At 38.3% G+C, this 12843-nt stretch overlaps 1 protein-coding gene across 1 annotated transcript in view; it reads left to right on the forward strand.

Moving 5' to 3' along the window:
• Positions 1-11632: 11632 nt before the first annotated feature.
• Positions 11633-12843, forward strand: part of LOC141798881 (prickle-like protein 2) — a 60724-nt gene continuing 59513 nt past the window's right edge. Inside the window, exon 1 of the mRNA XM_074680795.1 lies at positions 11633-11733. The gene's annotated coding sequence lies outside the window, so the exon portion shown is untranslated. The remainder of the gene's footprint in view (positions 11734-12843) is intronic.

Consider the following 12843-nt stretch of genomic DNA (forward strand, 5'->3'; position numbering starts at 1 on the left):
ATGATCAAACCCCTGATGTGTTAGTACGTGTTGGACGGCTGATAAAAGCTGCTCCGGATGAGTTTAATTGATTTGTCTGGATGCATTTATCTGTCCTCAGAGAATGTACACTAATATTGCTCCTGTAATAGAGCAAAGCTCAATATCATGGTGATGTGCGTCATGATAATGTACGATGGTAATCAGAGGTTATTTAGCTGCTATCTTTGACAATGCGCACACAAAAATCTCTGTACACATGCACACACAATCATGCCTCTCCTGTTTCATCCTACTCATTTAATAAAACAGTCCTTATTAGATAATTCCTGTTAAATGATGTTGCCAAAAATATGACAGCCCCATCAGTAATCCCTGCAGGGCTTGGAAACAGAACTGAATAACCCAAATGCTAACATGATCATCCAGCACTTAGTTACATAACTGTTGGCACAGTGAGCAGTTAGGTGCTGCTGTCCTTCACCCCTGCTCTCTTGAAGCTTCCGATTCTGCAGCTGCACAATTTAATGTCTGGATTTTGAGATTTGTTTGTTGCTTGTCTATAAAGCTGCTGGCATAACACCTCCACTAAGCCTCGTGCTCATCCAGAAGACACAGCTCCTCGCTGTCTGCTGAAATGACAGTGTCTTATACAGTTCACGGCCAAACAGTGCGCTCAAGTCTGCTGAGCTCAGGGTCTTACTGCGGCACCAGTCTGCCCAGTTTAATATTCCAGACACCCAGCGGATGAGCTCCTGCCAGTAAGACAGCCCTGATTTGTGCCTTGCTTCATCCTGGCTTTCCAACAAGCCAAAAGCAGGTTTGTGCACCCTGATCAATGAATAAAAGTCTTTGTTTGGTTTGCCTTACAGAATATAAAACAACATGGGATCATGTGGTGCCTCAAACGTGTTTGGAAGCTGAACACAGCAAAGGTGCTTCAATAAATCAGGAAACACATAAAAACAGAATAATCATCCCCTTGATCCTACATTTCCTTTAACATTCTGCCAATCACATCACTCCAATATTTCATCCTATATACGTCACAAAAGCAGAAAGACAGAAAAAAGACAGGCAAAAAGTACTGGGCTGGTTAATGTTGACAGTATCCTCCAGTATTAATTTTAGCCTCAATGTAAACAACAAAAAGAGTAAATATGAAAGAGATGTAACCCCAAATAACAAATACACACATCATTTATGTTTATCCGCCTTCTTACTGTACGGTTTGGGATGTCCCCAGAGCAGGCGCGTTACAGAAACTTATCTGAAAGAATTTGTCTCAACTTAAGCCTTTCCCTGTGGCAGCCGCAGCCTTGTCTTCAGTGGTAGTACGCTGCTTTGATGTCGACTTTCAAGAAATAAAACATTTACTCAGCTACAATTTGTTTTTCCATTCTTCGTGTTAATGCTTAGAGATATTTAAATGCATGAGATGGAGAGAAAGAGGGGAAAAAAACTGTCTTTGTAGGAGAAGACAGTTTGAAACACTTTCTCAGACTCCTACTATTCTGTGAGAAATATGAAGTTCTGTGAGGGCTGTTCTTCCAAAAAAATAAATAATAAATGCATCCTTAGTTTATCCATCTCCCTGATCCTCAGAAACTGCCCTGTCTATGTGGGTGGAGAAAATTCTCAGTGTGCAGTATTAGCTGCAAAATATGCTGACTGTTGTCAGGCACCGAGAAAAACAAGCCCTGAAGTGAATATTTCAGAGGGGGAGCATCTACAAAGACGTGCAGCTGACCATGAGTTTAAATCTTCCCCTGCAAACGTTACAGAGAACCCTTCATTCTGTGAAGTCACAGGTTTAATTCAAATTCACATTAAATCATGCTGGAGTTGACAGAGCTGTTTTTTAGCCAGTACCAGCCCCCACATCACTGCAGTGCCGTTAGCTTAGCTTGTTTAAGATCCTTCTGGCCAGTGCTTTCAGGAAAAAAAAGTGCCAATACTGCCCTCATTTTCTGGTGTGTGTGTGTGTGTGTGTGTGTGTGTGTGTGTGTGTGTGTGTGTGTGTGTGTGTGTGTGTGTGTGTGTGTGTGTGTGTGTGTGTGTGTGTGTGTGTGTGTGTGTGTGTGTGTGTGTGTATCGTGTGGCCAGCATCCATAAATCACCAGTTTTTAGTTCTGAATTTCTTCAGTTAAAAGATGAGGTACATGAAGATAAGACTGGTTTCCACAGCAGACGTTTATGAAGATACACACTTTAGTGCAGCACATGAACAAAGAATCTCTGCATCAATACTAGGGATGCACTGATCCGATCCTGGTATTGGGTATCGGCCCCGGTCCAGCCCCTTAAAGATGGATTGGGTATTGGTGGGAAAGGATTAGTCCAAACTTGACACCAAGGCTAAACTATGTTTTAGTCAGGGTATAAAATTTACAATTGACTTGTAATTTCTGTAAATTCTGACCTAATTCTAACCAAACTGCTGTTAAACATTTAAACTCTTCTAGTTTAAATAAAAATCAACCTCAGTAATTCCATATATGCTCATTTTGATGTCTTTTGCTCAAAAAATTACCAACCTTATCCCATAGTAGGGCATACACTTGTATCGGATCAGTGCATTGGTCGATACCCAAAGCCCAGGTATCTTTATCTGTATCGGGACCAGAAAAGTTGGATTGGTGCACCCCGGCCTGTCACGATAATCAATAAATCAATTAACCGAACAATAAATAAAATCGTTCTCGGTAAGTTCGCCAGCCTCGATAAACTGACACGTGCATGCATGTTTGTTTTCCTCCTCTCTTTCAACCAAAGAGGCTGAATGAGAAGATGGCTCACTACGTCTATCTTTCCTAACATCCGGGTGCATAAGTTCTATAGCGGATTTAGCAAATTTATAGCGGAGTGAGCATCTGTCAAAAATGCGATCTTTGGGGTGAAGACGGGGGTCCTGAGGGGTAAGGAGGAAATACACGCTAATATGAGTGATGACACAAAAGATAGGGTTCTTAAGCCGCCTGCCACAGTTGCAGTGTGGGAATATTTTGTTTTTATCAGAATGAACAAAGTGTGAGCTCATGAACACCAACAAGCTGATATGTTGCATTTGTTTGAAAATAGTGGCGACGAAGAAGAAAAGGGGGAGGTGCAGCGGGGCCTTGTTCTCTGACAACCCGCTCTTACTGAGGCTTTTAGTCTGCAAAGTAAATAGAAATAAAAGCACCAAATGGTGGGCGCTCAAAGACAGCTGCATTGCCAAAGAAATGCAGCCCTTCAATACGGTTGAAAGCCAGAAATGTTAAAAATGTTTGACAGACAGTAGGGATTGACAGGGAGAAAGTACATGTTACAAACAATTCAGGAACTGTATAAACTCAATTTTATTTAGGCTATAGTTTTTATTGTTGTGTTTCTTTTTGGAGTTTCGTTTTTTCTTTAGAGACAGGGTATATGTCTTATTGTTTTTGATTAGTATTAATTATTTTCATTGACATGTATTTTTTTCTAAAAGAGAGTCCATTTCATTTTCATTATATTTTTTCTCTTTCTTGTTTGTCAAATTTATTATATTTTTTGTTTAATTTATTTTATTTAAAAGATCCTGACCTTTTAATTACAGTTAAATACTCTTAAGAAATTACAGTTTCTTACTTTTGATATGGTGTACTCACTTTATTATCCCATTTATCATAATTACATCAATGAAAAAAATGGATAAAAAATCAAAATAATATTGACAATAATATTGTTTATCGGCAATAATATTTTGGAAAATTATCGTCTAGCAAAATGTGTTATCGTGACAGGCATAGGTGCACCTCTTATAAATATTTTTCCGTCCAGTTTTTCATCAGGTTGTGTAAGCTTTGTATAATAGCTTACTCTCCAGAGAAAGCAGACGTGTTGGTGTCATTGAACTCCTGAGAGCTACAGCCTGTAACCTATGTGATCTGAGCGTCACATGGTATATCGTGGGTGAGATTTTTTAAGAGGTGGTACTCTGTGAGTTTATCAGTCCACATAAAGCACTGCTTCTCATAACACAATGACAACTTGGATTTTTGAAGTCTCACTGTTAACAGGAGGGTACTAAATGTTGGTCGATACTCAGATTTAGGTATATCATTACCAGAAAAGAAAAACACTATGGCTGAAAATCTTTGAACTCACATTTGAAGTTAATCTTTTGATGTTATTTATTATCTGTGCTGATGCTGGATAAAATATGATTTTAAAATGACACATTATGAAAGCTTATTTTAAGACTGATAGTCTGAGAAATCAAAACTGGATTCTCACAAGTTGGAATAGTTTCAAAGCATTTTTTTAGCCATGATTGCCATATATAATCTTATAAGCCTAAAATACAGGCCTGTTTTACAAAACAAGGAGAAACTTAACACTGAATTCTGCATGAAGAGCATCTGTTGGCTCTTACTTCCAACAGAAACATCAGCTTGGCTTTTACATAATTAATGAGTCTTTATGCAACAGACGAAGCCTTCCTATTGGGTGATATGAATCAATTCCTTCCAGCCCTCCATCATGTTATCTCAAGCGGCAACCTCTGGTCTAAGAATATGAGACAAGGCGGGAGTGCTAAAACCTGCTGTTCCTCAAGTGTCACCTTAAGGCTGGCTCCGGAAGTACCAGAAGTCACATACACACCAGGCCAAAAAAGGCAGTTTTCACAGCAGAAATAGACCTATCAAAACCTGGTTTGAAAAATTTCTTCTGTCTGTAGAGCAAATTTTACTATCGGCACACACTGTAAGGGGGGGGGGGGTTCTAACTCGGCAGTTTGGAGGACATTAAGACCGCAAGCTCGCCCAATCATTGGCACAGATCAGTGCACATGACTGAAGGGTGCCCTATAACTGTACTTGAAGCCTCTGTCACCTCCAGTATGGCTGCGTTAGCCAATTTGTTAGCCAAAATCTGTTTCAGAAACAGACAGGTGACCACCACTTTCTGTAGTGATTTGCAAGCACAGATAAGTTTCAAACAGCAGGTATTTGAGTTTACCATTAACAGAAACAATCAGACGACTCGTCCACACTTCAATTCCCAATTCAACAAATTTACATAATTTGACATAATTAATTATGTCGACTCAATGCTTGTTGTGCCGGAGTATATGCCACAATCACGGTAGACAGCATCTTATTCTGAGAGTGGAGAAAACGTAGAAAAGGAAAGGGCTGACTTATAAAGTGTTGACCAAGTGGTGGTTACTGCTGAATTGTAGACAGCTTGCAAGCTGCTGCAATCATGGCAGACTGTTTACAAGTTATGATGTACCAGTCCTTAATCACTGATTTGAATTCGCTTTTTCTTCATCTTTGGATCGTAAGTTCAGGAGAGACATTGTACAGAACCTTAGTGTTTAAATTAACACCATTACTGAGGAATAGTCAAAGGATGCTATATAAGAGAATGACCCAAAATAAACAGGAAAACGAAAAACCACCAAAGCAAAGACAGAAACGAATACATCGAACCCGAACACTGCTGAAAACAAACCTTCAGGAAAGCATTTCTTGCATTTTCCTTTTTTATGTCAAAGGGTAACTCAGAATAATTGAAAAGTACCACTTGTAATCTTGAGGGACCCAAACTTTTTTTTTTTTGAAGAATCATCTAGCCTTTAGTGCTACTGTATATTAACAAAACCTAGTTGTAGATTTCCATTCATCGCCGTCTACTTTTTTAACCGTTGCCTCTGAGATATGAGAACTACACTATTTCTGAGTGTCGCGCTGTTTTGACAAAGATAACCAAAACAACTATGTTTACTGCACCACATCAAATACATTTTCAATTGTATAAGAAGTTCCTAAGATGACTGTAGACATGACAAAACAAAAGTAAGTGTTGTCACACCACTAACCTCGGCGGCTACTCCAACATAGGCTACAAACCGTTAAAACGTTCTTTTGGCTAACTTACCATTTGGCAGATTCTTGCTAGTGTCAGGCAGGTCAGGCCTCCTCTCCACCCGCTCAGCACAATAATGCTGTAAAATTAATGTGATATATTGAGTTTGGGAACATCCTGTGCTGCATTTCAGCAGCTTTCAGTCACTTTCAGTTACTTTTTTTTTGCCTTGTTTTGTTTCCGGACTGGCCTCGTGCAGAACGAAGCTTCACCTCGCGCACCTGCAGAAGTCAGGTCTCTCCTTCAGTGCGTTCGATTCAACCGACTGTGTAACTCTACCGGGCGGAGCTACCGAAATAATGGCAAGGTAAACACTCAGCACGGCCTAATATGGAAACATTAAGACTTATGATTGTTGTCTGTTTTTTTTTTTCTTTGTTTTGCTCATGGTACACATTGCCATTGTTTTTATATTTGGATCAGTTTGATTTAGAAAAAAAGTGTAATTAAAAGAGCTCTGAGAAGTTTGTTTTCTTTCTTTCTTTCTTGACCATATTTTCTGAAGTTAAAAACAAGCAAATTTAGCAACTGCAATCACAAAAGTTAAATTTGAGAAAGAGACTGATTAGTATCATAATCATATGACCCATCTATCCTGGATCTTGCAATGTTTGGGTGCCTCCCTCCTCCCCCATGATGAGGTCTCATCCCACTGAGGTTGTTAATCCTTGACAGTCATGAAGACATGATCAAAAGCATCCAGAAATAGAAATGGAGACAGTTTCATAAGTCCTCTTATAGGAATCATTCTCTTGATCTCTTGATTCTCTTTATGTGTCTTCCATGTCTTATATAAAAAAGGATCAAATTAAGGTTTCATGGGTTTCATTAGCATAGTCGTCCTAATATGTAATATGTAACTGATTCTCAGAACATATACAGGCAGCTTCTATTGTTCAGAGGCCTTATTACTCATTGAGAAATCCTATGTAAGGAGGTTTTGTGTTCCTATTTTTATTCAATATCATGCCACAGCGGGGGTTTGGAGGGGTTGATGTTGCAGTCTCTAAACACATGCTGCATATGAGACCCAATTAGAGGTGATTTACTGCCCTCTCAGTGCAGGCAAACGGCTGTTATAAAAAAACAAGCAATCTGATCCCCAGATGTGACTCCCTGTCTTCATCTGTACTTTGCTGCACAGAGGATTTACTCAGCATCAGTGAGATTTTTATAGATCACAGCAGTTTTACAGTTTGTTGGGCTAATTTGAGCATTTATTGATTAATGTTGTGTCTTTGATCATTAGATCCACTATTGCACTTGAGGTTAGAGATGAGAGGGCGGCAGTTCCTTGTGGAAGTTTCATGAGAGCTGCATCTTATGAAAATGGTTACAGACATGTGAATTAAAGTTTATACTACACAGTTTCCATGTGGTTTCCATCACATCTATTTAATGTTTCCCAATGAAATGTCTTATTTAATTACATCTATACAAAGTGGATGATCTAATTACCAGTCCGTAAGAGTTTAAACTGTAGGTATAATGCATTGAGACAAATGCAAAAGCCTGCTTTGAGTTCATATACATGACATCAAGGGAATGAATATATGAATGTTTATTTCATACATAATCATTTATGTATGTATGATTTTTTAATGTGGGTTAAAAGATGGGACAGCTGTTCGATTTCTTGAGCAGCAGGGGAAGAAAAGACTGAGTCCTATCTTTCCTGCAGTGTTTGGATGAAACATATTCACACAAGCTGTACCTGCAGTCTTACATATTTAAAGCGTGAGATATTATCAAACTCGGTGTAAACTGCATGCTCTGTGTCTGCAGGCTGCACCTCACCCTGTTGTGAAACTATATTTTCACCCTTGTGGGGTGCACCCTTGTAGAGTAGTGTGCGGATGTGCCTGCATGTCTGTGTTGCGACGGTCCTTCAGTTGAGTCTTCTCCTTTTGAGGTGGAAAAAAAAATGACAGCTCAGTTCCCAGGGAGTTGTGATGGAGAAAGATAACATATAAAGATGTCTGCTGGTTGACATCTTTCTCTAAAACATTATAACACAAAGTCCCTTGGGAGGATGCTGTTTATCAGTCAGGGGCTTTCAAAGGAACAGGTGTATAGAGGAGCGTGTGGAGGAGATGATGTGAATGGATTCAAAATGGTTGGACACGTGCTGGGAGGGAGAGAAAGCAATGTTTGGGAACAAAGGGAAGATATGTTGCCTTTTTTAGCCTAATGCATGTTTGCAAAGGATGTATTTGAGTTAATGCACAGAGTGTCCCTACTTTGAGCACAAACAACCTTCTTTTTCCACCCTGCTGGTCTGTTTGAATTGCTGGTTATGTTCCAAACGCTTTGTCAGGCCCATGAAAGGGGATTATCTTTACTGTGTGACTCTCCTTCTGTATTGTGGCCGTGCACTTGTGCATTGAGCCACTGGTGAATCAATAGCTAATCTGCTGAAAGCTCCGTCTATATGAGTGAATAGTCGTGTCCAAGTGAAAACCACTGGGCACCTTCATCTAGAGGAGATCCTCAATAGTCTCAAATTTAAATATTTAACAGTCAAAGTGAAGAGGCATAATTTATTAAATGCTTCATCTTAATTCTACAAAGCCTAGCAAAATCAATTTAATCTTAAGAATGGTCTCTCTGTAACATTTATCACTGTTTACAGAGATATCTTTAGTCTAGTGCTTATTAGATGTAACCTCATTAAGCATATAATATTCCTAACATTGGGTGAAAGTGCACTCAGTTAAAAATGCATAAATAGCCTGAAAGAAATACTGGCCTTAACCATTTCTTGATAGCATAATTAGTAATGAAAGAGTTGATTTCTATCGTTATTGGATGTGAGTGAAGAGGTTAATACTTCCAGGAAGAAAACACACACACACACAGACCTTTGCCAGTTAAAAGCAGGCCTGGTAATTGGAAAAGGGACACTGGGAGATAATCACACCATCAGAATCCTGTTATAACTCGTTAATATTCACACTTTGGCATCACAAATAGCCTTACCTGGAAGTGGTGACGTTTTTCTGGCTAGATAAGGTCATCCATAAAAAGCAGAGCCTAACAGAACTGAACACAGCATGTGCGTCAAGTCACTCGTCTACGTGTTGTCTTAATGTGTTTTCACCCTGAGGAAAAACATTCTTTTCACGTTTTTCTATGTGTATGTTTGTGTTTTCAGAATGTTTGGAAGAGTGTTGCCATTTCTGTGAACCCTTGAACATGTGTGAATTGTGTGTGGTCTCACATGAATAGCTGCTGTTTCACCAAGAATTACTTTCAGTGTTCTTCAGCTGTTAGGACAGAGACCTGAATAAAAGACCACTGCTGTTGGTTCCCCAGTTAAAGCTAAATCTCAGATGATCCATGATTGTGAATTAACTATGGAGTGGTAAAACGCCATCGCCAGTAAAGTAATGTCTGTTCTGATGCATTTCAAAGCTGGTGATTTTCTAAAAGTGATCCAATTTAGTGCAAAATGAAACTTGACTGATGTTCTAAATGTGCAATATAAAGTTGCTCTCTCACACAATCGTTAGATACAGAGCAATACGAGTACTTATCTGGGGCTTTGCTTCACAGAGTGAGCAAACTTTTGTTTCTTCAACAAAAGATTGTAAGTTATAAATATCAGCAAACTTTGACCAGTTAAAACCTCAGGAAAAGTCAAAACATAGCAACATAAGATCACAGCTAGGGATGGTTCAAAGCTAATAATTTCCAAGCCGTTTAAACCAAGATTATAATTATGGCTAACTGACTAGTAAGACTAGATGATGTAAATAAAGGAGTAAGACCGTCAACAATGATGCCAAACTTATTCAGTAGTTGACAGCAACTGATGATATCTCTTATTTTAACCAGAAAAGCTTCAGCGGGATTAAAAATCTCTTTCACAAGAGTGCCCTGGCCAAAACAGCAGCAAGTCATAGAACACAGCTCCTTACAAACAACACTAAGCAAAGACAAAAGCAGATCACTATATCCAGAAAAATCAGCCATCAACGCATTTAAAACCTGGTGAATCATTCTCCAACACCTTCAGTCTACTTTTTAAAACATTCAAAGAGACCTGCTCCCTCAGTTTCAACTTCTCCTGCAACAGGTTCCACTCTGCAGGAGGTGCATATCTAAAACTCCTTTTGCCCATTTCAAGTCGTACTTTAGGAACAGACAGCAAAAAATAGGTCTTTGTGAATGTACCAGCGAAGATTGTAAGTTCCAAAATGTTTCTGCTTGATATAGGGAAGCAAAGTTAGTGTTGCTTCTAAATAAGTACATACTAGCGATTTTGTCTTTGAATAGACATTACAGGCCAGCCAGCTTGATAATGCAGGTCAGAACGATGAGTTAGAGCCTTAAGATATGTAATAAACCTCAATGCTCTATGATATACAGTGTTGCATGCATGAACAAAACCTCATCATAGTCAGTCAAGGGCAAGAAGCAGCAAAGAGTCTATTTTGCAGCAAATGAAAAACTGCTGAATGTAGAACTTAAAAGACAGCGTATCATCAATTAAGAAACGTAAATATTTGTAAGATGAGACAAGCTCAATCAAGTCACCCTGAGACATGATTATAAAAGGCAAGTATTGCTGCGCAGTCTTTGATTTACCAAACATAATAAGTTTTTTCTTGTATTGTAAAAACATCATCTAAATGACAGTCTGCCTTGGAGCAGAGCAGAGATCGTAAATAACAGTATCATCAGCTTAGAAGTGAAAGTTTGCATCTAGAACATTATTCCTGATACTGACAATGGAAATACAACTGTTCACAAAAGAATTCAAAAATGTATCAATGTAGTCAATTGAGAACCAGTTTTAGTCTAAGGTGAATTACTCATATTTTGTAGCGCATTGCTCGGGCATTAGTCAAAGTTTAAACAATAGAAGTAGCATCCGTGATGTCACCCATTTCTTTCTGATACAGAGTTTTGAAGCATAATGTCGCAGTTGCTAATTGGGCTAGCTCGTGATTTTTATTATTTTCTGAGATTTAAGAAAAATTAAAGAGAAAGTAGGCCATTCAAACTGAAATAAGTTTTTTTTTTTCAGTATGTATTTTTTAATTGTAAATATATATATATATATATATATATATATATATATATATATATATATATATATATATATATATATATATATATATTCATAGAAGGTTGGCTTACAATGTGGTTATTAATTGAAACTGGAGAGGGGGTGGAATTAATAAGTTTAACTTCTTTCCACTCCTTTTTGAGAATGTAAAAGACTGTGAATTAGCGATTCAACATTTTTTTTCTTTACTTTGTTAAGCTGTCTTTCTCTGTAATGTTATTCTACTACACTTTCAAAATAAACTTTTATTCATTCATTCAAATATTTTCTTTATTTACTGAATGATTTATTAGTTGATCAATTTCTATTTATTTTTGTACCAGGCTGTAAGCATGTTTAGTTTTTACTGTTAAGAAAAAAAAAAAAAAAAAAAAAAAGTGTGTTCTGAATGTGTGTGTATGTGGTTTCCAGTGCTTCTGCTGCCTCAAGCGGACACTCTAGGCATTTTTCCATTTTTTTTTCTTAACTTTCGCATTCAGAGCTGGATATGTCGCTTTGTTGAAGTGCTGAGAATTGAGTTATAGCTCTTATTCACACTATCTTTTCTGGGAATACCAAGCGTTGACCGAGTGGTGGCAAGTGAACATAGTAGCACTAGCAAATAAACAACAAGAGTGAGATATCTCGCATCGTTAGCATCTCTGCTGCGTGTGGCACGTGCCAAACAGCGACCGGAAGCTTGTATAGTTCAGGAGTCCCTTGAAACTACCAAGCAGTGAGTGACCTGCGTGATCTACAAACTTGTCCATATTGGGAGTACAGCAATTCACGAATGTCTGGAGGTAAGGCAGGTGACATTTATCCTCACAGTCCAAAGTTAGCATCTCACAGTGTTAGTTTTTACATTTTCAGTACCTCAAATTAAAATTTTACTTCATCTTCTTCTTCCTTCTCACCTCTTTTTCTTATTCCTCTCCTGTCCCTCAACTGTGAAGCAAGCTTTTATCACAACACCAAAGTAACGTTTTAATAAACACAATCCTCTGTACATGATTTTAATAACAAGTTAGTTAAAAAAATGTCTAATTAAAAAGCTGATTGCTACATAAGAACCAGTGAGTGACTGTGTTATTAATCATTGAATTAGTTTAAAAAAATGTTACAATAATCCATCTCACTGAAGACAGGAAGTAACTTTAGTTAAGCCTTATTTGCTTTAAACTAAAATGCTCAGCAGAAAGACATTTCAGGCACTGAAAGGTGAAAGCCACCCCTGCTCAGAGCATTTGTTGTTAGATGTACAATGATCCTTTAGGGGGCAATGGAAGTGAGCTGTAGGGGAAATTAGGACAGAGACAAATAAAGACAGAGGGTCAGAAATGTTTTTCTGTGAGTGTCCGCAAAGAGCAGTTCCTGGACACAGTTATCCCCTGTAGGTCAGATTTTCCGTCCGTCTGTCTCTGCTCTCACTAAGAATTTCTGTCTTGCTGTTCCTACCTGGTGATTCATCTCCCTTTGACACACAGTAATCACTGAAGTTCTTTTAATGTCATCTTACTCACAGAGGGCTGTGATACAAATGACCATGAGAAAGCGGTTGATTTCATGTATGTGGAGGAGAGTTTCATCAGGCTCAGGCCTCAGACAGGTGGAAATAGCAGCCAGGCTAAATATGTGATTGTGCTATTGTTGTTGTACAATGGTCACTAATAAATACATGATTGTGATCAAAGGTGTTGAAGAGAAAAGGCTGAGGCTGCTGGCTAAGATTGGCACTGTAAGCTGTCGAAAAATATGAAAAAAAAAAAGAAAAGAAATTATCCTTCCATAATTTGTTGTATTTTCAGCTGATGTGTAAATATCTCGGATTCAACAAAGCCCTTTGTGACATATTTCAAAAATAAATCAATTATCGAAAAATAACTCCCTTCACATTAGGCAGTCCAGTGGGA

The sequence above is a fragment of the Halichoeres trimaculatus genome, unplaced genomic scaffold (assembly GCF_033239565.1).
Source record: "Halichoeres trimaculatus isolate MK-OKI-2021-1 unplaced genomic scaffold, fHalTri1.1 fHalTri1_scaffold_11, whole genome shotgun sequence".
Classification (NCBI taxonomy): Eukaryota; Metazoa; Chordata; class Actinopteri; order Labriformes; family Labridae; genus Halichoeres; species Halichoeres trimaculatus.